Source organism: Struthio camelus, chromosome 1, assembly GCF_040807025.1.
Source record: "Struthio camelus isolate bStrCam1 chromosome 1, bStrCam1.hap1, whole genome shotgun sequence".
Classification (NCBI taxonomy): domain Eukaryota; kingdom Metazoa; phylum Chordata; class Aves; order Struthioniformes; family Struthionidae; genus Struthio; species Struthio camelus.
In genome coordinates, this window is record NC_090942.1 from 17,858,035 (window position 1) to 17,881,561 (window position 23,527).

At 44.8% G+C, this 23,527-nt stretch overlaps 1 long non-coding RNA gene across 1 annotated transcript in view; it reads left to right on the forward strand.

The window, feature by feature from the left end:
- The first annotated feature begins 852 nt into the window (after positions 1 to 852).
- The window catches only part of LOC138065727 (uncharacterized), a 36,946-nt gene continuing 14,271 nt past the window's right edge, over positions 853 to 23,527 (forward strand). The window contains exons 1-2 of the long non-coding RNA XR_011138828.1: positions 853 to 923; positions 1,176 to 1,322. This is a non-coding gene — a long non-coding RNA (uncharacterized lncRNA). The remainder of the gene's footprint in view (positions 924 to 1,175; positions 1,323 to 23,527) is intronic.

Here is a 23,527-nt window from a genome sequence, read left to right on the forward strand (position 1 = left end):
CAGGTAGTAGGTGGTTGCTTCTCTCTGTGCTTCCTGTTTGTTTAACATTCAGTCTACGTGTTGAGAGTTGCAGGTGTGGGATGTAAAAGGAGAGAATATTGGTACCATATGCTTATTTGGCTTGAAATTTTTCTTTTTCATTTGATGGCAGTTAATGGAGAGCTGACAGGTATGTCCAACAGTTTTTCCTTATTTTTATTAACTCCTCCTATTAAATTTGCCTATGAATCCAAAGTCCCAAGGGCCTATTCCTCAGCCCTTTTTTGGAGTCAGTGAGAGCCCTTGCTCCCTCTGTCCATGGGAAGTGATGCTTCCCAGTGCCTTGCAGGATGACTGCTTATTGTCACGCTGGTGTGGAAACACTTGTATTGCAGAAAAGTCAGCACTGAGCCATCAGACAGATTAAGGAGCCTTGCTACCACTGAATCATTTTTTTGCTATTCCGAGCTATTTATTCTCTGAATGCATATTGGGTTTGGCAACTGAGGAGTTAACGATGGCAAACCTACAGCAGTGTGACAGAGGGCTGCAAAGCATACTTTTTAGCATAACAGTGCCTTGCCCCCTGAGCAGCACTTGGAGATCAATCATATTTCTGTTTTAAATTCAGATCCTTGCCTCAACAATATGCAATGCTTCTATCTCCATGGAAATCCTTGTGTTGTACAGAGTTTGCAACACACAAGGAAGAAACACACAAAAAAAGCCTTTTTCCCATGTCAAGAACAGGCCCAAACTCTCAAGTAGCTGTGGAGAGGCTCCCTGCTGCCATTTATTCATTCGATACAGCCACTTGGCTTAAAATGTTTTTAAACACCAGCAGCTGTTGGGCTTTCCAGGCTTTTGCTAACTTGAAACACAAGGACCTCAATGCATCATATTTCATGTTTGTTTTTTATGCTGCAGGAAAGATCTACAGACAGGTATGAAATATAACTGCCCTGTCTTGGGAGTGTTCACAGCCCCTGCAAATATACATTGATGCTAAAATAACTAGTAAAGGAGGGCTCTGATTTGCATGAAAGTCCTCATTGTCCCTAGTTTAGATGAGAGTGAATGAGTTACTCTTTCCCCTATGTACAGGTCTTCTTTATGTATGTATAGAACAAATTTAGATAAAATAAACTCTCTTCTATACGTACAATGCTAATTTGCTGCTTCCTTTTTTACCTTAGCTCGGGGTCCCGTTGAAGCATGTCTCTGTCCAGACGCTGCTCCTGCCCATTTAGAGCTAGTCCCTGTCCCAGGAGCAAGCAGATAGGCACTCACGCAGGAAAGGGAGGTGGTGAGAGGAGACGTTTCTTGTTTCCGACACAGCCCAGGTAAAGGGTGGGGAGGCCGGCGCACAGCCAGCGGCAGGGGGAGGCGGGAGGCTGGGCATCTCTCCCTGGCTTTGGCAGGACGTGCTGGGTGAGCCTGTGTATGTCACTTCTCCTTTCTGGGGAATGTGGAGATTGACAGTAATGTCCTTTTGTGGAAATGCTTTGAAATCTGCAGATAAAAAGCCACTGCATAAAGGCTAAGTACCATTATTGCTACTTCTATTCATACAGTGTACGCTTGAAGCACTCTCCTACTTCTGCTCTCATTTTTAATACAAATAGAACGAAAAAAACAGATCTAACAGGATGGCTAGCCTACAGTGAGCTATCCTATATGAAATTAAGGTTGTTTGAACAAGGTAATGTTTTCCTAGGGCCTACTCAAGCTCCCACTGAAGTCAGCCATAGTTGTGTTACTGTCTTTCATTTCCATCTGATAAATTCTCACGTTTGGAGCGAAAGGGCAAGGACTGCTGGGCTGTGGGCAATAACTGCCTGCTTGGCTTCTCCTGGTGCAGGCAGGAGAGCAGATAGCCCTTTTACCTTTTATTAAGATACTATTTTGAGAGGAGGTTTCTTTTAAAGTGTCGTTTGTGACCAAAGACCGAATAAGACAGTGGACCAGCTGTAGAACTTAGTTACAGCAGTGTAAGGCTGAAGAAATGGCTCAGAGCTTCATAGGTTTATTATGTGTGTAACTGAGGCATCAACCAAACAAGAAACCATCATTGCAGGGTTTTGTTGCAGCAGTTGTCACAGGTCACAACAACAAAGATTTGTGATTTGACGTAAATCGGTGTATTTTCTAATAAAGAGCCTAGATTGCGTGTTTGTGGCCAGCCCTGGGGCTGCTTCTTTTTCTTCTGGAATAATATAATGTACCATAAGCAACAACCATATACCAATCCTTTTGCCTTCTGAAAGAAAGTATTTTTAAATAGCTTCACTGTCAGATCCTTTAGAGTGGTGTGAGGAGATACAGTTCACAGCAAGTCTCTAAGCTGTGCTGTCGTGAGGAATGATGGCATTTCCTAGAAAAGGCCAGGCCTGCAGAATAAGCTGGGGAGAAAAGCAGGCCAGAGCTGGGTAATCAGTAATAATGAGACATAAAGATGCTTGCCTTGCATTACCTGACTTTCCAGCAAATGATACAGATGAAAAAGCTTAAAAGGCTGCTAGATGAAGAGAAGAAAGACCAGACTCTTAAAAACTGATAGGCAAATACAAGCTAATGCTTACTGAGAAAAGCTGATTATTTGAATATGAATATGGTATCAGTTATAACAAGGAATTACTGGTTTTATTTTAAGCTGATTTATTTTAAAATAATTTCTGAGCTCCTGAGGAGCTATCTAAACATTTTTGATTCTATTTTACAGCAATAGTAAAAGATCTGGGTTTTCAATAGAGCTCAGAAATTGTCTCCAGACCCCACTGATTTCATATGTCTGTTGGGCATCCAGCACACCGTCAATTCCAATCCATACCAAAACAGCTAATAACAAAGCTACTCTTAAGCGTGGAATGTTTTTTTGACCATTTTCGTTTTGATTCCTCTAATAACACTGGTAGACATTATTCTCCCCGTCGGGGAGGGAGGAAAGGGGTGTGTCAGGCTCAGAGACAAGAACAGGATTTGTCTTACCTGACTTTGTATGTCCATAGAGTTGTCCGCATGCAACTGACTCATCTCAGTCTGCAGAAGACACCTAGGAATGTTCAGGTAGGTGCCTTATGTACCTAAAGTGTCACCCGCAGATGACACTGTCATGGTCCTGTATCTAGAGAAGAAAGAAAGAAAAGGACTGAGTTTAACCAAAATTGATCCGCAGATAGTGTGTATTAAGCCACTAGATCACGGATGCCTCTCTAAAATAGAGACACCTCTCGGTCTCCTGAGCTGCTTCCCTGGTTGTGAGGTAGGAAGTGCTGAACTGACACTGCTGCAATGTGTGCAGCCTCGTTACAGATTTTGAAAAGTTTGTGGCTAGTGGATCCCAAAGAGACCCTTCTCCGATGACGTCTACCAGTGGAGCTTCCAACGTTATTACAAATGCAGAAATTAACACCTTTGCTGTTATAGCTTGTGAAAAATCTGATGGAGTTATTTTTATAAATGAGTTGCATATTTTTATGGGTTTAACCTTTTATCCTGAAACTTCTCATAACTGTTTCATTAATGCTCAGGAGACCTGAAGTACAGATTACTCAGCTTAAATAGTGTAGGAAATTTAAATTATAGCTAAGCCTTGGCAGGAAAATTAACCTCAGCCCCAGCTGCAACTTGGAACAAGTGGCTCATGGGTTAGGTAATCTGATAGTGACTATCTGGCTGCAATACTGTAGATTTCATGCATTGTTCATACTTTCAAAAGCAGGTGATTTCGTAGCTGGTTGATAACCATTATCTTAAGCATTCACTGAGAAGTGTTGTTTTTAATGCCTTCTGTCATTTTGAAATTTATATTACTCCCAGTAGACCTGCCCATCTGATCTGAAATTGGGCTTCTTTTGGGCACAGCGGCATGGATGCTGCTTGTGTACACCAATAAGAGGTGCAGAGGCATAGAGGGCAAAGGAATTAAATTGCAGTGATAGAGATTCATTTCAGGTCCAGTGTTTTCCATGCACTGCTTTTAAATACGTCGATTCCTGCTGCAGTGGGAACTGATGGAGAAGCTCCTGTGAGATAAGCATCGGCAGCAGCCAGTGCAAAAAGGAAGAGCTCAGTCAGATGAGAAAATCTGAGGCAGTGGGAATGTTTGAGCCCCTTCCCTGGATTTTTCCATACACAAAGAGCAAGTGAATAATTCTTCAGTCAGAGTGACCTTGAGTTCACATGAAAAGATCCAGGAAGCAAGAGAGGACCTCAGTGTGCCTCCAAGGTGGAGAGGAGGACCGCCCATGTACCAGGACTGCAGGCCATGTTTGCAGGGGAGCTGGGAAGACGAGGAGGAGGAGGATGAGGACAGGGATGTTACTGCTGCATCTTCAGTAAGGGCAGTTGGCAAGTCCTAGTTCTCCCAGAGCTGACAAAGGCTCAGTGTCCCAGCTCTGCGATAGACTGAATTTTGGCAGAAGCAGAAGCTGACTTTGCCGTGAAGGAGGAATCTCCATTACAAGGTGCAGCACCAAGAAAACAAGCTAAATCAGAGACATGGCAGTCCCACTTGATAACTAAATTAGAGGTGACCTCTAACTTCCAAGTTTTCAGCTGTTTCTTCAAATGCCATTGTAATGGTTTTAATTGCTCCCTGTCTTTAGAAAGCCATGATGGACCACCTTACTTCCATTCTCAACAAAAGAAGATGAGGACTTGGGGTAAAAATAAAGTGCTGAGCATCCCAAAAAGTATAGACATAAGTGTAAAACTGGCAGTATATGCTTCTCTCTCTCGGGCAAATGAGAAGAGGCAGAGAGCAGCAGGCATGGCTCAGGAATATGGCACGTACGGTAGAAGAAGACAGACAGCCGTCATGCCCAGAGCAGGGCAGAGGAGAGCAAGCAGCACCTCCTCCTCTGTAAACAATGGAAAAGCATATGGGGGTGAGTTGAGTCCAGGAGGAAAGGCTGAAGAAAGCCAGAGTAACCAAATGAGGCCAGAAGCACATAGTCGAGGCTTTCAGAAAACTCTAGAAAATGTGATTGAGAGGATCATGACATGAAAGCAAAAGATGGCCCCTCTTTCCTTCCTCGGGTGAGTAAACAAATTTACCAATGCATCTTTCAAAGCCCACAGAACTCAAATGTCAGCATGGGCAAACAGTGTGAGTTAGTACACAGGTCTGGCGCAGGCTGCATTCACTAATGTGAGCATTGGCATTACAGTCAGAGAAAGCGAGGACTGCATAAATAGTTTCTTGACCGTTATTACAAAGCTCATAAGAGAGGCTTGTGTCAGCTGAGTACGCAAACCCAAAGAGTTTAGGTTGGTGGGGACCTCTGGAGCACATTTGGCCCAGCCCTGCAATCAAAGCAGGGCCAACTTCAAAGTTAAGTTCAACTTCAAAGCTAGATCATATTGCTCAAGGCCATACCCTGAGCTATATATCATAGATCACAGATATGCGGCTCGGTGAGGTATGGGAAACCACTTGTTGAAAACTCAGCCATTTGTTGTGTCATCAGAGTTGGTGCCAACAGATTGAGTGACTTATCATTAACTGGACTGCAGGTACCATTACCTGGATCACGTTTTGGTTTGTGTTAAGGCTGTCAAAACTAGAGCTGGAAAAGTGGTATGGTAACGAATCCTGCAAAACATGCAGCGCTCAGATGAATTAGCGTTAGGTATACTATAGTTAGTCAAGTAAGAAATGTAGGACTCCTGTGACTAAAACGCTTATATCATTGCTGCATCCTGCAAGGCTTGTTGTGGTGAGAAAGGGAACAGAGCTCACTGGGATCGCTGAGTCATCATTTGCTCTGGGGTTGGTTGTGTTTCTTGTGTTCTTTCCTGTGAGGGTGACTGAGCACTGGAACAGGTTGCCTAGAGAGGTTGTGGAGTCTACTTCCTCAGGGATATTCAAAACCAGCCTGGACGCGATCCTGGGAAATATGCTCTAGAGGACTCTGCTGAGCAGGGGGGGTTGGACTCCGGAGGTCCCTTCCAACCTCAGCCATTCTGTGAGTCTGTGAAACCCTGTTATGTTTCTTCATTTGTCAGGGGACCAGATAGATAAACACAAGGATAGGGTTTAGAAAACAGGAGCTGAAAAATAAGAATTTTTTATCATCATTGCACAATGTGCTATGCTACTATCAAGCTTAGAAATAGCTCTAATCTATAGGCCTCATTTCATTTCAGCTTTCATTCTTGCCTGCAGTCACTGCAGAATCTCAGTCAAGCTAAGAGAGCTACTCCTTCCTTATACTTAAACGCTGGCCATCTGTCCCACTGGCATTAGCTCTCACATTAGTCTGACATTATTTATTGTTGTTTCCTCTTGGCTGCAGAGGAGACTTTTCCTCTGTTTCCTCTAAACCTCGAGTTTTACCACTCAGGGTAGTTAAACTAGAGCCTGTAAGTAAATATAAACTATGAATAATCTACCAGAGCCTACTGCAGCCCATACCCAGAAGGTATTGTGGCAGGCATGGGGGAAATACCTAAGTGCATCAACCCATGAGGATCCCACTCATAGCCCAAACTGCAAGGCTAGCCTTACCCTTTATCTATCAGCTAGTAATTAATCATAATCCATCAATACATAGCCACACAACCCTGAATCCCACTTCTAACTCTTGACATGTTACAAGAAGAGAGGCCACTTTCTCAAAAAACTTGCTAGCATATGCTAGTTCCAGTAAATACCTGCCTTCGCCTTAGCCCTGATGTTTCCCTGGAAGTCATCAGTAAGCCTGCTTGGTCATCTTTTAGGGCCCTCAACCCTACTGTTAGCTGGGACATTAGCCCTTGCTCTGAATATACGCCTGGGCGAAATCTTAGAGGCTGGCACACAGCCCACACCCGAGGGCTACAGGATGTGCAGTGTACAGCAGCTCAGGTCCCAGGCAGGCCTTTGGCCTTTTCAACCATCGAAGGAGCTGACTACAAGGTGGGTGAACATCTGCCTGGGCTGTCTGGCTCAATGACCAGTTCCAGGCCTAATTGATAGCTAGTTAAACCTGGCATTCCTCAGTGGGTCAGTACGGAGGCAGATACAGACATGGATGACACCAGACTGGTAGGAGTGGTTCATAACTCGAGGAAAGGGATGTCATTCAAAGCCCTGAGTAACCTGCCTTGCTTTGAAACTTGGACTCCTTTGAGGAGGAGATAGGACCAGAGACCTCTGGACAGGTGTCATTTCTAACGCAAATCATTCAGCAGTTCTCTGATTCTATCCTTTCAGCCTTAACACTTAATTCCCAGAAAATGTCTTTACAACTGGGACTTATCAGACCTGGGGAAAAAATAATTATTTACTGCTTGTCTGCACTGTATTCTGTAATGTGTTCTCCAAGTTTGCTGTACTGGAATGAGGACTGAGGCCTGCAGAGTTGAATGACTTGTATTTTTATCCTGCAAAGGTATTGCTTATGGCATGACTGTTAAGACAGAGAGGGAGTGGGATTAAGAACATGTTTTCTGACGTGTTTTCTGTTTCTTTAAGAACATGATTTCAGGGGCCTGAGGGCTGTATTTATTACTGTACTTCTGCCTATATCTATTTCAGTAAAGTAAACAGAGCCAGGATATGCGATTGACCACATTGTTTGATTATGAACACACTCCCTGGCATGGCATTGGCCTGAGTAAGCTGCCTCTGGCGTCGCCTGCCCACAGTTTGAGGCGTAGCACAGGCCAGAGGCTGCTCTTTGTCAGTCATAGGAAAGAGCCTAAGCTTCCTCAAGGGGTAGGGTGAAGGCCGGTGGCTACAGGGCAATGTTTTATGATTTCTTCTGAGCTGGGAGAAGTCACTGGGCTGTGATTCAGAAAAGGTTAGGGTTGGAGTTATCTATTTGGGCGACTGGGTGTCAAAGAGCTGGGGTGAAGATCTGCAGGTCCTGAAGGATAAGAGTGACGGCTGGTTCCTGCTGAGAGATGGCTTCTTGCTGGTTGTCCACCTGGCTTAAAGATAAGGTCAGGAAATAAGGGCCTGAGGAGGCAGCCCCGTGAGACTCCCATGGCGTGGGAAAGGCTACAGGAAGGAGGGAACAGCCCACGTATTTCTGGGGCAAATAGGTGTTGGTGGGCTAGATTGCGTAGCTGAAACCACCACTCCTGTGGGCACAGGTCTTCACCCTAGCCTTTGAAAGCTCTAAATCTAGCTCTTCAGCCCCTTCCACATGCTGACCTAGCCCTAACGTTAATGCTGACCAAGCGCTGAACCTTTAGCATTAAAGACACAGTTTGGGTTAGGAGCAGCGTTCCAGACTGAACGGGGGAAGCAAGAAATGCTGAAGTGAGGGATGAAGCCTGGATAAATGATTTCAGGTTAGTGATAAGCTAAGTTTATTCCTTGATCCTGCAAGGGTCACTGTTGTATCCTGTGAGGTCACCAGGAACAGACTGAGGCTGATGTCAGCTTGGGTGAAAGAATGCCTTGTATTTCTTCCTTGGATGGGAAGGGGGCTGGATTTGGTAGGGCAGGAGCATTTCTGGCTTCTACAAGACCTTCCGCTGTAGGATAAACATAAATAAAAGCGAAAATAAATAAAAGCAAAGTGGGGAGTTGCATAGCATGGCAAGCTCCAGAGCAGAAAACAGGGTGGCTAGGACTGCAAAGTGCAGTGTTGAGGGGAACCTGCCCAGGGACCCTTCATGGTCAGGATTTACTTCTTGTTTAGCTCCATGTGCTGCTGGAATACAAAATCCAGCTCGGAAGGCAATGTCCTTTCCTAGCTGAAATTTCCAATTCAAAAAGAAATGGTATGCTTCTGAAAAGGGCCGAGATTTAACGGGACTGACCTTTTTTTCTGAAAAGTTGGTAGTATATTCCTGTTGGGTGGACCTGTCCATGTACAGCCTCGATAAAAGGATGAAACAGAAGCCTTCATACGGTACCCACTGTAATTTTCTTGACCATGGAGGGCAGTGTTTAATATTCGTGCTTTGGATGTATTAAAAGATAAAATATGAATCAAATAGCATGACTAGAAGCTGATTTCCTTCAGATGAAAGTGGAAGTTAAAACTTTTATGCATCTGCACATCAAAGTGTTATTACTAGCTAAGGTTTCTCTTTATAATTTAAGCCCATATCTGAATTGAATTTCAATGGGTTGGCTATGCAGTGTATTCCAATCCCCATATCGGTAAAATTTGATGAACACCCCGAAGCTCACTGGCTGAGAAAGAGACAAGAAAAAGCACGCTTAGGAACATCAAATGGGAATGCAGGCCTGATATCTTTTGTCAGTAGAAAGATTGTTTTAATACCCTGTCGGTCACAGTAATAACCTTAAACAAATAGATCACTTGTATTTACTTTGTAATATCAGTGCTTTTACAAGATTGACTACCTAGTGGGATTGTCTGTACAAATTTCACAGTTGTCCCCAGGCAGCTCTGTGAAGAGGACACTTTAACTCCATGCGCCATAGAAAGATGCCTTCAGTGACGCTGCATGAATTAATCATATCCCCAGGGGCTGTAGGAGGATAGTCGTAGAAAAATCCTGCTGGCGCGACTTGGAGAGCTCCGATGAGCTGTCACAGCACCTGGCCACTTTGTACAGTGGGGAGCAGTTATATCAAATAGGCTGCTACCTGGGCGAGGAGATAGTGCTGAACCTCTTGGAGCCGCCTGGGCGAGCGAGAGAGGAAATGAGTTCAGACCGCTTGATTTACGTTACAGGTCTGGATGGGCTCCCTGCTGCCTGAGGCCAAAGGGCTTAGACAAGAGAAAAGGTAGCAAACATTCATCTGTTGGATTACTCTTTTTTCCTAATCCCCACCACTGCTCTTGTGTTACAGAGTTACTGTAAGGACAAGCTGTACACACTTTTTTGCTGTTAAAACTGCTAGGCAGTAAGCTGAAGGTTTTGACGAACCGGTAACATTTTTCTTCTTCAATTGCTGGTTGCTTCTTCCCAGCTTCTAGGCCTCATACCCTAAAATCCATGACCAGGCCTAGCCTTTTCCAGAAACTCAGCACTTACGTAGCGCGCACATCCCAGGAAGGTGGGGTTAACTACTTGTAATAAAAAGATGAAATTATCACTGAGAGAACCTTATGTTTCCTATTCTTGTTATTTCCAGCAGGCTATATCACATCTGGTTTAATTTTCTTTCATCTTTTCTGTGCAATGGAAATTTTCCTTGTATGTGAACATAAATAAAAATCTTTGAGAATAATGATGTTCGCATGGAAAGTGTGTTAACCTACAGGTGTGTGAAGTTGGTTTATGTTCTGAGAACACCACGTGCATCAGGATTCTCTCTCCTCACCCCCACATGAGACTTTTTCCTCTTTTGTTTCCATCTGAGTGAGGTTCCAGTTCTTTACTCTCAGACTTTTAAAAAGCATCAACTGCAAGTGATGCTGCAGATTTTTTTTTTCTAAATATTTTTCAGTTGGTCTGTTTCTACTGTATTTTAAGCCTATTTTTCCCTGTCGAGACAAATCCTGCCTAGCTGAATATGAGCCTAAAATGAATATGATTTTGTATTTCGTTGCACCTCGTTCTGGATTTAGCAAGATCCTGGATCTAAGCCTGCAGAGGGACTCCCAGGATACTATTGGAACCACGGGGAACAAAACACAGGAAACTCCTCATCTAACTTGAGATGCCTGCAGGGTAGATGGCTGTCTCTGAGCTAGTTATACCAAAGGTCCCTGGGTGTTGAATGGGAGAAAGGCACATTTATGGCACAGTGGCATTTAGGTCTTTTTAGACCTGTTTTACATTTCTGTCCGCACAAACGTCTGTGTGGTCACACGTCTAAAGCTTTAAGCAATGGTCTGATTTTCTACTTTCTCCTGTGACTCCTATATTGCCACTGTTGCCATTTATCTACATGCAGCAAATTGTTGTCTTTTAAAGACCTCAGGGCAGAAACTGGACATGTCCAAGGTGTAGCACTATCACCTTAGAAAGAAGTTCATCAATTGCTGTTGGCTAGCAAGCTGGTTGATAGCTCCAGCCAATAGGTCCTGGCTTGAATGGGCAGGGAAAAACCTCAATATTTCCCTGTGTCAGGCTCCCCAGGTCACAGTTAGGATGTCAGGTCAGCTGGGAAGGAGATATATCTGATCAAAGATTTAAGAGATTTCAGGACCCATGACTGCTAAGGAAGATCATCTCATACTTCTCATTTTCATACAGCTATGGAGCAGCACGACCACCTGCCAGGTACAACTGATGGCAGGGCCAGATATAGAAAGACGTTAGGTCCCAATAGATCCTTAAGGAATCTATCCTCTAGTTGATATTATTCTTTACTACCCAGCTACTCTAACAGGACCAAAGAACTCAAGTCTCTAATTTTCAGTGTAGGAATCTACCTTCTAATTGACTTCAAAGGAGCCTTGGTGCCCTAAGACTTCCGTGGGGCGAACCTTTTATCTCTCATGACCTCTATAAGATTTCTGGCTCCTTTCCTTTCTGCAAAAGGCAGTAAGTTTACATTTCTGTTGAACAGGAGTGTGCTTTGGAGTGCACAGGTGTACGTGATCAATTTTACTTCCACTGTGAATAAAAATCTTAAACTGTTTAGTCAACATATGCCTTCTCCAGAGAAAAGCCTCATTGCCTGGCTGCTTCATTTCAAAGCCCTGTAGCCATGAAATCTGTTGGGAGAACACAAAAAGTTTTGATTACCTGACAACTCTAGGAAATGGCACAGAGACAAAATATACCTTAGAGATAAAAGGGCTGATTGCAGGAAGAAGCTGCAGACAGGTCTTTGAAACTTCTCCACGACCTTTGAGTTCTTAGGAGCACCAAGGAAGGGGATATGCTGCCAGTGTGACTCGATGAGCAACAGCGATTTGATACTGCTTTTTTGCTTAACTCTGAAAGCAATTGGATTTGTTAAGTTAAATAGGATTCTGGGTGTCTAAATATGACACCATTATTTTTGTCTAAGCTGAGTGAGATACTATTATTCTTGCTTAATGTAATCACACTATTACATAGAGGTTCCTATGGAGCTCCCTTGAGAGCCCCATGCTGTACCTGCCCTGTCTGAGACACAGGTCCTAGTCCATGATTTTGTGGTCTAATAATTTATATTACCACCTTTTACTGTGCACATGGAGAACTGCTACATGGGGAAATCAAAGAGTTTGCATCGTGTCAAGCAGAAAGTCCGTCTGAAGGAGCCAGATTTTGGAGTGCTAAGTTGCAAATGCATCATCGTAACTGTGGCTTGGACATACTGTGTTTGTGCCTGGTTATTTTGCAGTGCAGTTCACTGGGACTCCGGTGGGCACTTTTGGATGTCGTTTAAGTGGTGGAAGCTCCAGGAAGTGTCTTGGTCTCATCAAAGTCACAAAGTAGTTTTGGAAGTCCAAATTTATAAAATTCACTGTTCCCTTTCTTCTCTCTCATCCCTGCCCGTCTCTTGCCTCTGAAGTATTAGTCTATCTTCCAAGGACTTTCACAGACACTGAGTCAGAATATGATCCGAATTCTGGATTTCTCAGCCACAAACCACTCATCTTTGGGTCTATTCCCTGTTCTTTGCTCCCGCATCCTGTCCCTTACCCTCTTTGTGCTTGCTTACAACCGCATCATTCTCTTCCAGTTCTTCGCCACCGCATTTTGTCAGTCACAATGTTCAAGCTGTCCAGCTTGACCTGACTACAAAAGGACCTTAAGCACCCTCCTTTTCCCTTTCCCTTTCCCTTTCCCTTTCCCTTTCCCTTTCCCTTTCCCTTTCCCTTTCCCTTTCCCTTTCCCTTTCCCTTTCCCTTTCCCTTTCCCTTTCCCTTTCCCTTTCTCCCCTTTTCTTTTTATTTTTTCCCGAAAATAGCTTTCAGCTTTAGAGTTGATGTATGCCATTAGCTACAGATCCTGGCAATAAATCTTTGTGTGTGTGACCCTGTCTCAGCATCCTTTGTGCCACAGGCAGGAGGGTGGAGAGGATTCATGTGTGCTGGAAACTTCCACCCTGCAAATTCTGTAGGAATATAAGCAAATCCCAGAGTTTTACTCCTGCCATGTAATGCTGACAAATCTAAAGGTGGGATAGTTTAGTATCTGATTGTAATATCAGAGTGTTAACTGTTTGTTGGATTTACTTTTAAAGGATGCCATAGTCTAACTTCAATAAGACTGAGGCAGAAAGCCAAGGCCAGAAGCACATGTCAGTCACAGAGCCTGGTCAAGATAGTTGTGGCTTACGGGCTGTGTTTGCGCTCCTGTCTGCTGCAGATCTGTGTGGCACTAACATGCTGATTTTTTACCAATTGCATATAACCAGAGGGAGACTGTGGAGCTGTGAAAATCGGGGTCAAATAGAGGAAGCCAGCTGCTGAACTGCTGCTACACCATTGCATGCCGCTGGAGAGTCAACCCTATGCTGTGCTTGTTCTGTGGTCGGTGTGATTTCATTTGTACCCAAATTCTCCTGGCAGCAGAGCACCAAGCAGTGATGCCAGCTCTCTCTTTTAGTACTTTACATTATTATTAAAAAGGAGCAAAACAAAAAAAAAAATCTATATCTGGACTCATTTGGATTTGAGACCTACCATAGCTAGCACTCAGCTTTCAATTCAGCTGTCCTGATGGGAATCTTTTTCATGTGATTTTGAACAGAAAACTCAGAGGTATTACAAAATGGATTGCTCGCATGAGCTTTCTACCACTTCTGGGCAAAACTCCCTTGAGAATAGTTGGTTTTGTATATTTGTGATACTTCATCTGCATCTGAGTAAGGAAGAAAATATATTCTTCAGTCTCTCAATCAGATCCACACAGCAGAGGGGTGTATCTGGGAATTCAATTCTGACACTTCCCTAAGACTGAAAAATGAAGTGGGTTGAACTGTGGGAGTCTTTCTTTGCCCCTTGTCACATCCACAATATCATCTTCCTGTGTCCACTTAGAGAAAGGCAACACAGCCCTGGTGACTGGCATGGGGAGGCAGCCCAGCCCTTAAACAGAGTGATGGGATACGATCGTCCCTCGTGAATCATCATTCCTGGCTATCACAGGAATATGACAGGTCCTTTCGGGCAGGTGGATCCAGGACTACTCTACCATGGAGGTCACTGTGTTTGCATGCACTGCAGTACTGCATTAATGAGCAAGTGCTGAGGCACTGAGCAGTTGATTACTGGTGGTGGAAATGGCTGAAGTGGCTGCAGTCTGATTTTTTTTGGTCCATAAAGGTGAAAAAACAAATGGTATTTTGTTCTGGTTTTGTAGAAAGAGAAAGGCAAAGAAAAGGGGGGAAAAAGTGCACTCCAGTATTTGCTATATGACAAGTGTTAAGATACATCAGATACTGAGGCTGATGGGCTTTTGGGTACCACCACCAGCTTCCTTCTGTCATCAGGAGCAGTACGAGCAGGGCTGCTCCATGAAGCGTTCGAGCCAGATACCACAGAGGACCCCGGGGCTGACCATGCCCTCACCACTGGTGCTGTCCCACAGTGCCTCAGTGGGGTGAGCAGAGCTGAGTGGTGGCAGCAGCAGGTCCCATCCACAGCCAGCGACCACCACCAGAGACGAGGTAATGGGTCTGGCCTGAGGTCCTGCTGGGAAGTCCTGCCAAGAAATCAGGGCTGGAGCTGGGCACAGGCACTCCTGCAGCATAGCGAGGCAAGGATGGGGGCACCAGGGATGAGCTGAAATGGGGCCACAGGCAGGGGGGTCCCGGGTGAAGCTGGTCAGCGCAGTTAGGGCTTGCTGGTGTGCTTGGGGCCTGGACACGATCAGCCCTGGGGCCATCACCAAGGTGGTGTCAGCATGCTGTCCGTTTCACTGCAGCGTGGGGTGGTTCAGGGCATTGCTGTGGGAGCTCGCTCTCTCTTGAGTCCACCTTGGAGGACCTGCAAGAATTTAGGATAGCAAACTGCTGTGGCTAAAGGAGAGGAAATTCTGACACCATCTTGGATTTCAACACAGATGATCTAGCCTGGATTTCCACAAAGGTGAGACTATACAAAAAGCACTAGTGATGTGATGTGAGGAAGGTCTCTGGCTGTGGCCAGAGCCCCAACGTTGCGCTGCGCCAGCAGAGCTGACTCCCTAGCCCCAGCCCCGGCCTCGTTCTCCTGCCGCCCTCCTCTGGTTCCTCCTCACTGCAGCCATGGCCTTGCAGATCTTTTCCTGCATGTTTGTCCCCACTAGGCAACCCATTAAAGATACATCTGTGACTGGCATCCCTTTTGCCAAACTCTTGTTAAAAAGTGGTCGCACCAAATCAAGGACTCCTAGGAACGTATTACTACCTGTGAAGACTAAACATACCACTACATTACGGCATGACGTTCAGGCAGTTTTGAGGTGACCAGGAATGGGGCCAATCCCCCTAAATCCCAGATGAGTGGGGATTTATGCACTGCCCCACTCTGTCCCGCTAGGATGGGTGGAGGCTGGCCTCTGCTCACCTCTGTCCTGGATGGATCCTCTGATCTGCAGGCTGCTAGGCAAAAAGTAACAACCAAGCCTCTGTTATGTTTGCACTGGGGACTGAAGGGGTTGCCTTAGGTCGTGATGCTTCACCCCCTAGTACCTACAGCTTTGGTGAGACCATTATCACGGGTGTAGTACATTTGCATTATGGTGCTGTTTGGCAATAGGAGCGTAACTCTTGGTTACACACGTGTTGTTCCCCAAGGGCAAATTCCAAAATTTCTCACTCACTTTTCATGGGGATGGTGAGTGGGAGCTGCTTCTGGTGGAGCTGCCATCCGAGGCAGTCAGGTTGGATCAGTGACTGAAAGGACTGTTTACAACCAGTTTAGATAGCAAAAATTTCAGACTACTAATATATTAAGAAACAAACAAGTGTAGTTTGCATTTGGTTTTCATACGAAGGCTGGATATGCCCTGAGATATGCAAATACCTTCTGATGCAGAGAAAAAGATTTCAGTACTGTGGAGGTGTAAGAGTTGGCAAATTGCATAGCATTATGGAATAAAACTCCATTTTTGTGCAAATTGAGGAACAACAGCTGTTACAGCATGTCAGTATTTGGGGAGGTTAATTCTCAGAGCAGAGGAATAAAAAGCATTGCTGTCACATACACAGAAAGGAAAGGAAGTGAATGCAATAACAAACAGGTGAGAGAGTCTCACGGTGTTATCCATGGGAGGATAAAAGCACTAAATCCTTATTTAATACTCGCAGAGTTATTTAAAATATTAAAAATAGTGCATCTCTGAGGTGATTTAAAATTGTTACAGAGGGTGAGTTAAATTATAAAGTGAACATTTGAGTTTTTTGGATACATTTTCAGGAATAAAGCAAAGACTTCTTTTTCATCACCACCTTTTTGGCAAAAAAAAAAAAAAAAAAAGGACCCCCCCCCTATACTTTTCTGCCAGTATTTGTATTCTTTAAGAACAGAGCGCAGCACATGAACCCTGCCCTCTGCCCAGCACACCGGCACTGACACCTGCAGACGCTCCCGGCCTTGTTACCTGACCCTCTGCCCAGACTCTGCTGAGCCTCTACTCATTTTGCAGATTCTCTCTAAGCCTTAATCTCTTGCCCTCCCTGTCTCTTTCCTCTCAAAGTGCAAGCAGTGATCTAATTTTCCTTCTCCGTAAAGCTGGCACTTGTCTCCCCTGCTTCTTGACCCCACTTTCTGCTACCCAGTTCTCTAAACTCTCTAAACACAGGAGTTGCTGCTTCTCCTCTGACTGCCTTCTTGGCCCCTTCCCGTCCTTCCTCTGCCTTCCGGGACTGCTGTTGCTGAGCTTGCTAATGATCCCTGAAAGACCTCGCTTGTCTGGTTTCATTAAGCCACTTTCATGCTGACAAATCTCAGATCTACTTATCCATGACAATCCAACACAAATCTCGTATTTTGGTCTATGGATGCCATTTATGAAAGCCTACTGAATTGGCAAAAAGGTAAGCATTGGTCTAATCCTCATCTTCCTTCACTTTCTACTGTTTTGGTCAGGACTGTATTAGCCTGTGTTCGGATTGCCCATTATAGAAGCTTTATTGGCACCTGGGGCAATAATCTAATGTCCCCATTCACTTGTCACCAGCAATTTGCTGAATGTAGTCATGCATTGACTGTTCACAAAACAAATGCCTGCATCCCTGGCTAGCAGAGGACTTCAGTCATGCATCAGGCTTCTGAACAGGACACCCTCGTAGCTGAAACGTTTGTCTTTAACACCAGGTTTGGGTCAGTTGCCCTGCACATATATCTAGTACCACCAGAGATGGTCTCTGCCTGCTAGTCTGCAAGGGCAGGGTTTGTCATATGACCGTGTTAGATGACTCGAATCAGACTGGAGGATGACTTGAATACTCCAGAGCAACTGACTCCAGTCCTCTGCGTTTTGGGAGTTTCTGAGAAATCTGTCTCAGTACAGTGCCTATACATGAGTGAGGTGTCCAGTTCTCAGGACAGGCACTGGAGGGTCTGTCAGGTGCCTGTGTTCAGAGAGGGCCGTTTGCGATGCCCTACATGTGTCTGTGACAACTGCACCAGGCTGGCAGACATGAAATAGGACATTCATGCTGTTCTGGTATGGCAGCTGGAGTAGAGGCACGAGGCTCTCGAGCACCTCAAAGGGTGCTAGATGCTTCTGTTTAGGCAACTGAATACAGTCAGTTGAGCCCTGAGAGCGAATCATCCCCCCAAGTACTGAGGTTGGGATCCAGGTGCCTAGATATAACCTCTTAGTATCACTCTAGATGCCACAAGGTGCTTGAGACTTTTGCTTGGGCTGGTGGATAGGGCAGCATGCCATATAGGTAGGCACGCTGCTGGAATGCCAGCAAGGCATTTGGAGAGTCTCGAATGGTGCTTGATGTCTGTGTTTCGGCAGTCAAATCACTCCTGAGGTGCCTGTGTTAGAGCGAGCTGAATTGTTCCGTGTGCTCCATCAGCTCTATTGACTAGACTTCCCTTGAGTGTAATGCAGCCTTAAACGTGTACCTTGAATGTTGACATCTACAAGCAGACACCCTGATTTAGTTGAGCTGAATGCTCAGACAATCTGAATGTAGCCTTGCGGTTTTCTGTAGTGCATCTAGCGCACTTTAGGGGTTAAAGATGTTAATAATGACGGCAAAGTAATAATATGAGTGTCATAATGTCATTATTCTCACTCTAATTTGCTAATAATGAAGTTGCATCAGTTTTTCTATTTCTATGGCTCTGTAGTGAAAAAAAGAAAGTGGGTTATTTGCTGTCCAGAGCTATCTGTAATTCCATTATCTATATCTAAATGGTATTTACATTATACATATTTAAATGACACATTGTCCACATTAAGAAATAAAAAATAACCAGAGGTAAGAACTAGAAAAATGTGGCCTGCAGCCCCAGTGGAAGAGTAAAAGCTCAGGGCCTTATTTGGAACAAAACCAATTTGTTTTCTTTCTTTCACATGGTGCCTCTGGACTCGCAGAGGAATCCTGCCTAATGCTGCATTACCCTGTATTGGCTTTTTCGCCTTCCTGCTTGCAGGTGCTCTGTGCTTTGCTTGCTGGCTTTGCTTTTGCTAAGGTTTGGCCAACAGCACTTGTTGGTCATGATTTATTAGCAGGACGGTCTCTGAAAACTGAGGAGGATGGAGAGCCTGGCTCTGTCCACGCTCTTGGTTAGTCTGACAAAAGTTGTTCCTATAGGAGACCAACTGAAATATTGTTTCACCAATTTAGTCTCTGCCAGCTCTTATTTTTCATGTTCTATCTGTGCTATAACTTAGTTGATGCAGCAGGTGCTTTTTAAATAAAGGGGGAGAGATATTGCTTTCTTGTTTATTTAGCGTTTGATAACTTCTGGTGGATACACTCTGTGTACGCCATCCTTAATAGAAATAGGGTTTGAGAGACCCGCTGTAATATCATAGGAGCAGGTGTTAAAGAAGGTCTAGTCCTTCAGGCAGCCTTAACCCTTTGCTCATCAGGCAAGACTGATCTTTATATATGTGGTCACCGAAGGGATCTCAGTTTCCACTTTAAACCCCAAGCAACTGATCGTATAGCAGGAAATGGGTACTTCCTTCCAATATCTGCTTTTTTTTCCATTTATTTTTTAAAGAAATGCTGGCAACCTCCCCTCGCCCCCCCGAAAACACCAAGAATTTACATCTGGCTGAATTACAGCCCATGCAATTACCTGTTCATACTCCTCACAGTTTTATTTGTGGTTGTGCATAGCAGCAGATTGGGACATGGGTTATTTTTATGTGGTAATTTAATGGCAGAGGTTGTTGCTATGCAGCACACCAGTGCCGCCCGGGACACAGGAGTGGAAAAAGGATAAAGTCATGTTTGCCTGTTTCAAAAGAGCAAACCCTTAGCACAAGCTAAAGAGCTCTCTCCAGCAGCGGTTAGCAATGCGGAGGTACATATGTACTTGGGTAGCTCTGAGCCTGCTCATTCAGTTCAGTCAAAGAATTCAAGCAACTGATATTGCATTTTCCTGGCCAAAGCCAGACTTTGGCACAGTTCGATTTTTAGCGAGCTTTTGGGGGTGCTGTTGCAGCAACGTGCTCTGATTGCAGAGCTGATGGAGGTGAGGCACTGCACTGCAGCGGGTACTGGGCTCTGACGCAGGTTTGGCACAGCTTCCTTGAGCCTGAGATGGGCAGCAGGACGCTCCTGGCTGCGTCAGAAAACTCTCCTCTGTTCCAAGAGACACCCCAAAAGGCTGAGCTCTTCCTCCTGCGCTGTCCCTTACCAGGCTCTGGGATGCAGAGGAGCTCCCAGGCAGATAGACAGGGCTGCAGAAAGGAGCAGCATGAGAACATGGTACTAGGGTAATGGAGGAGACTGGTTAGTGGTGGGGGCACAAGGATGGCTGAGTCACGTCGCTGTCTGCCCGAGGTCTCCCTGGCCGGGCACAGGGGTGCTGATCGAGCTGCCAGACAGTATGGAGTTGCTGGGACAGGACCGAGCTGAGGCCCCAGCAGCACCGTTCATGGTGAAGGGGACCAGAAGTTGCAGAAAAGGGAGTTGAACTAGCAGGAAATGTTTGTATAGACTGGAAGGGGAAGAGTTGATTCTGAGTGAGGAAAAATATGGAAAGCAGTGAACAAACGGAGCAGGTATAGGAGCCACAGAGTAAAACACCAGGAAAGGAGGAGAGAGAAGTGGGGGAGGCTGAAGTGGCATGTGTGAGGCAGGGAAGGGTTTAGAAATGGGAAGAAGAAAGAAAGCAAAAAAATCAATGGAGCAAGATGGAAAGAATAAAGATGATGTTATATCTGCATTTCAAAATGTTTCCCTCAGTTTACCCAAAGGCTCCAGGAGGATCATGGCATGTCCTGCTGTGCGTCTGGCACTGGGTGCACTTGTAAGCTGCCGAGGTGGTTGGGGAACCAGACAGCAGCCTGCCAAGGGATGCACCCACCCCTCACTACGATGTCTGCCGGGGCATTTGCCTGGATACTCGTAATTCGATTTCCACTACCATCCATTCAAAACTACGCTGCAGTCTTATCAGTCTCCCTGTCTGGTTACGCTTATGCAGTATATGACAAATGCCAAAACATCAAGGCCTCCACTTCAAGCACACAATGACAGAAACATGGATCTAGCCAAAAGTGTTTGATTTACTAAAAAGACTTAACAACTCCTAATGCTTCGGAGAGAAGTAGTGCAGAGATGGCCATCTGTTAGCTTTCTCCAAGACTGATAAGCTGCAAATTGTTTTCCATCTTTCCCTCGTAGACTGGGGACTAGGAAAGTGCTGTTTCCTTTTGCTCAAAACCACATTTTCATACTCAGTGTTAAGGGCTGTATTTTAAACTAAAGAGGAATACTAGTACAGTTTTCATTAATAAAATATCACTGTGCATGGTATATAGGATGCTACTGGCAAGGAGAGAAACGACTAAGCAGGAGATAGATACACTCTTGTTTTTTTCCAGACTTATTCTAAAATCGGCCTGACAGTTTTCAGCTATTCCTTGGAGACGAATTTCAAACTATTCAAATAGATAATTTTCAGCTCTTGCATTTCTCTTTGAAACTTTATGCACAGATTCTTCCACAATATTTAGCATGTCAAAGGCCGTCTAACAGCTCAGAGCCTTGCTTGTAAAACATCATGCGCACACAAAGACGTAACAAGATTGTGTTTTGGCAATAAGCTTAAATCTCACAGAAACGTTCCAGTACCCTGATTAATTAAAGACAACCTGTGTTACCTCCAGCCTGCAGTTTCTAAGCTCGTGTATCGTTAAGCAGCCTAATTAATACTAGGACATATTGAAACAAGAGAGGTATTTTGGATTTTCAGTTACTAAGGGAAACCTAAGTGCTGTCTATTAAATGCTTTGGCCTCCTTTTCTTGTAGAAAATGTGCTTTGCAACTTCCCCATATGCTCCCGCTGTTCTCTTCCTGGTGGATGTTGCTATGGAAGCAAACTGGGGAAAAAATCAAACAGCTAATAATGTTTCTGCAAATGATTGCACAGGTGGACCTGAAAAGTACAGATGACACAAGTTAGTTAAGCGGTGGATTTGAGCTGCAGCAACAATTTGAGGCCAGGCACTAAACCTTTCACGTCTTCCTTTCCTTCCTCTTTACATCTGTTTATTGAAATTCCAGATCTCTGCAGGCTGTTGAGATTTATTTTGCTTTTTATTGACTAAATTTATTGAGAAAGTTTCAGAGATGCCCTAAACCACTGGGTAATATAGATGGAGATTTAGAAGAAGGAAGGGAGGAGGGCTGAGTGCACTGCCCATGCAGGAAGGATTGTCTTGGAGAATATGGGTCCTTTGAGACTTGGGGATACTGAACTCAAAACGTGAGAGTGATCCTCCCATTCCATGTTGTGTTTGGCTAGGATTATAGCACCCAGGGAAGATGCACATACTGGATGTTGAGGAAACAAAAGTATAACGTGACTTTTTTATACTCCTTCACAGAGCACTGGTTTTGAGGTAAAGCATACTCAAGAAGTGTACGTGGGTGCAGAAATGCACTGCTGTGTCCAGATAGGGCATCTAGTTAAGTACTGAAAATACTGCATTGAGATCATGCATTGAGAGTACAAAGAGCCAAGAAGTGAGAGCGATACAGCTCATAGCCAGGGATCCATGCAGGCTCTTGGCCAAGGGTAGTGAGCCTGGAAGTGTGTCACCACGATACTGAACAGATAGCTACTCTATTGCTTGCTTGCTTGCTTTTCAGTCGTGTTGGCTGCCGCTTTCCCTGATTCTGCAAGGCTGAACTTTTCTCGAGCTTTTCTGAGTCCTAGATAAATTCATACATATGGATCTGCTTTAAGCTGGTTCATGCTACCCAGCCCTGCGTGCAGGCCTCCATCCCTCTTTGCTAACAGATAACAGCCTGTGGTCCCCTGCAGACCTATTTTAAAGTATAGCTAGACCAGCCAAATGGTCCGCAATGGGCTGATGGCAGCAGACTTCCAGGTCCTGAGCAGGATGTGACCACGGTTCCTCCCTGGCCTTATGAATCCATTCCGCAATGTAGGGAAGGGCAGAGAGCTAGCCATCAGGGCAGAGTCAGCCAGAAGACACCAGTCCTTTTACCTCATCTTTTAAGGTTTTGCAGGTTTTGCTGCAATGTGTGCTGTATTAGCGTATGGGTATGTGTTTTGGACGCTGGCAACCTCCCACCTGGAAGAGGTCTGTGCTGAGCACCCTGCTCCGCATGTAGCTTTTTCACTGCAGATCACTGCAAAGCAGGGCTTTGAGCCTGGTGTCTCACATAGCAAAACAGAGCCCCATGCCTGCCTAATTTTAACAATACCTTCTTCCTGCCAAATCTCTTAGTGAAACTTTCGAGGAAGATGACCTATCCCCCAAAGCATTATGATTCAAACATTTGAACATTCGTAATCAGGAGATGCAATTCAAGTAGCAGAAAGGTCAACTCATCAACTTGTCCCTATCTAACTCGGCAGGGTAAAGTGCCTGGCTGAATCCTTCACATCCGGGCTGCTACCACATGGCACAGGGATGAAGCACCACAGAGATAAAAAAGAAGTAGGGATGCATTAAAGCCACCTGTGGCCCATATATATGTAGACGATCCTGGAAAAGAAGCATAGGTGATGGTGCAAAAGTGTGATCTGCAACCCCAGTCACACTTGCCTTGGCACAAAGTTTGGCCAGCCATTTGGGGAGCGGGTCATGAATCAACAGAGCCAGGAAACCTTACTTGTATTAGCTGTCAGCCGAGCAACGAAGTTATGAGAACAGGCTGCATCCAAACTGAGTTGTTTCATGCAGCTGGTGTCCCATTAGCACCCTCTTGCTCAGCAAAGGAGCGTGCCCAGATCCAAATATAAGTATTTCTGTCAGAGCGTCTCTATTTGAATATAACGTATTTGAATATAACGTATTTGTACAGGGACATATATACATGGCTTTCTACCTATATATATACACACACACACACATATATGTTGTAAGTAGACATAAACAAATACATGTATTGAGAAAATGGGCCGTATGTGGAAACATGGACACACATACACAAACACATAGTGACACGCAGAAGTCTGGCAGACTGGCAGAAGTAGTTCAACGTGTGCCTGAGTTCCTTACTAGCATTTCAAATGCGTATGCATTTCCACTATTTTCTGCACTGTTTTTTGCAGTAGCTGCAAGGCAGTTTTTTCTTTAGAAAAC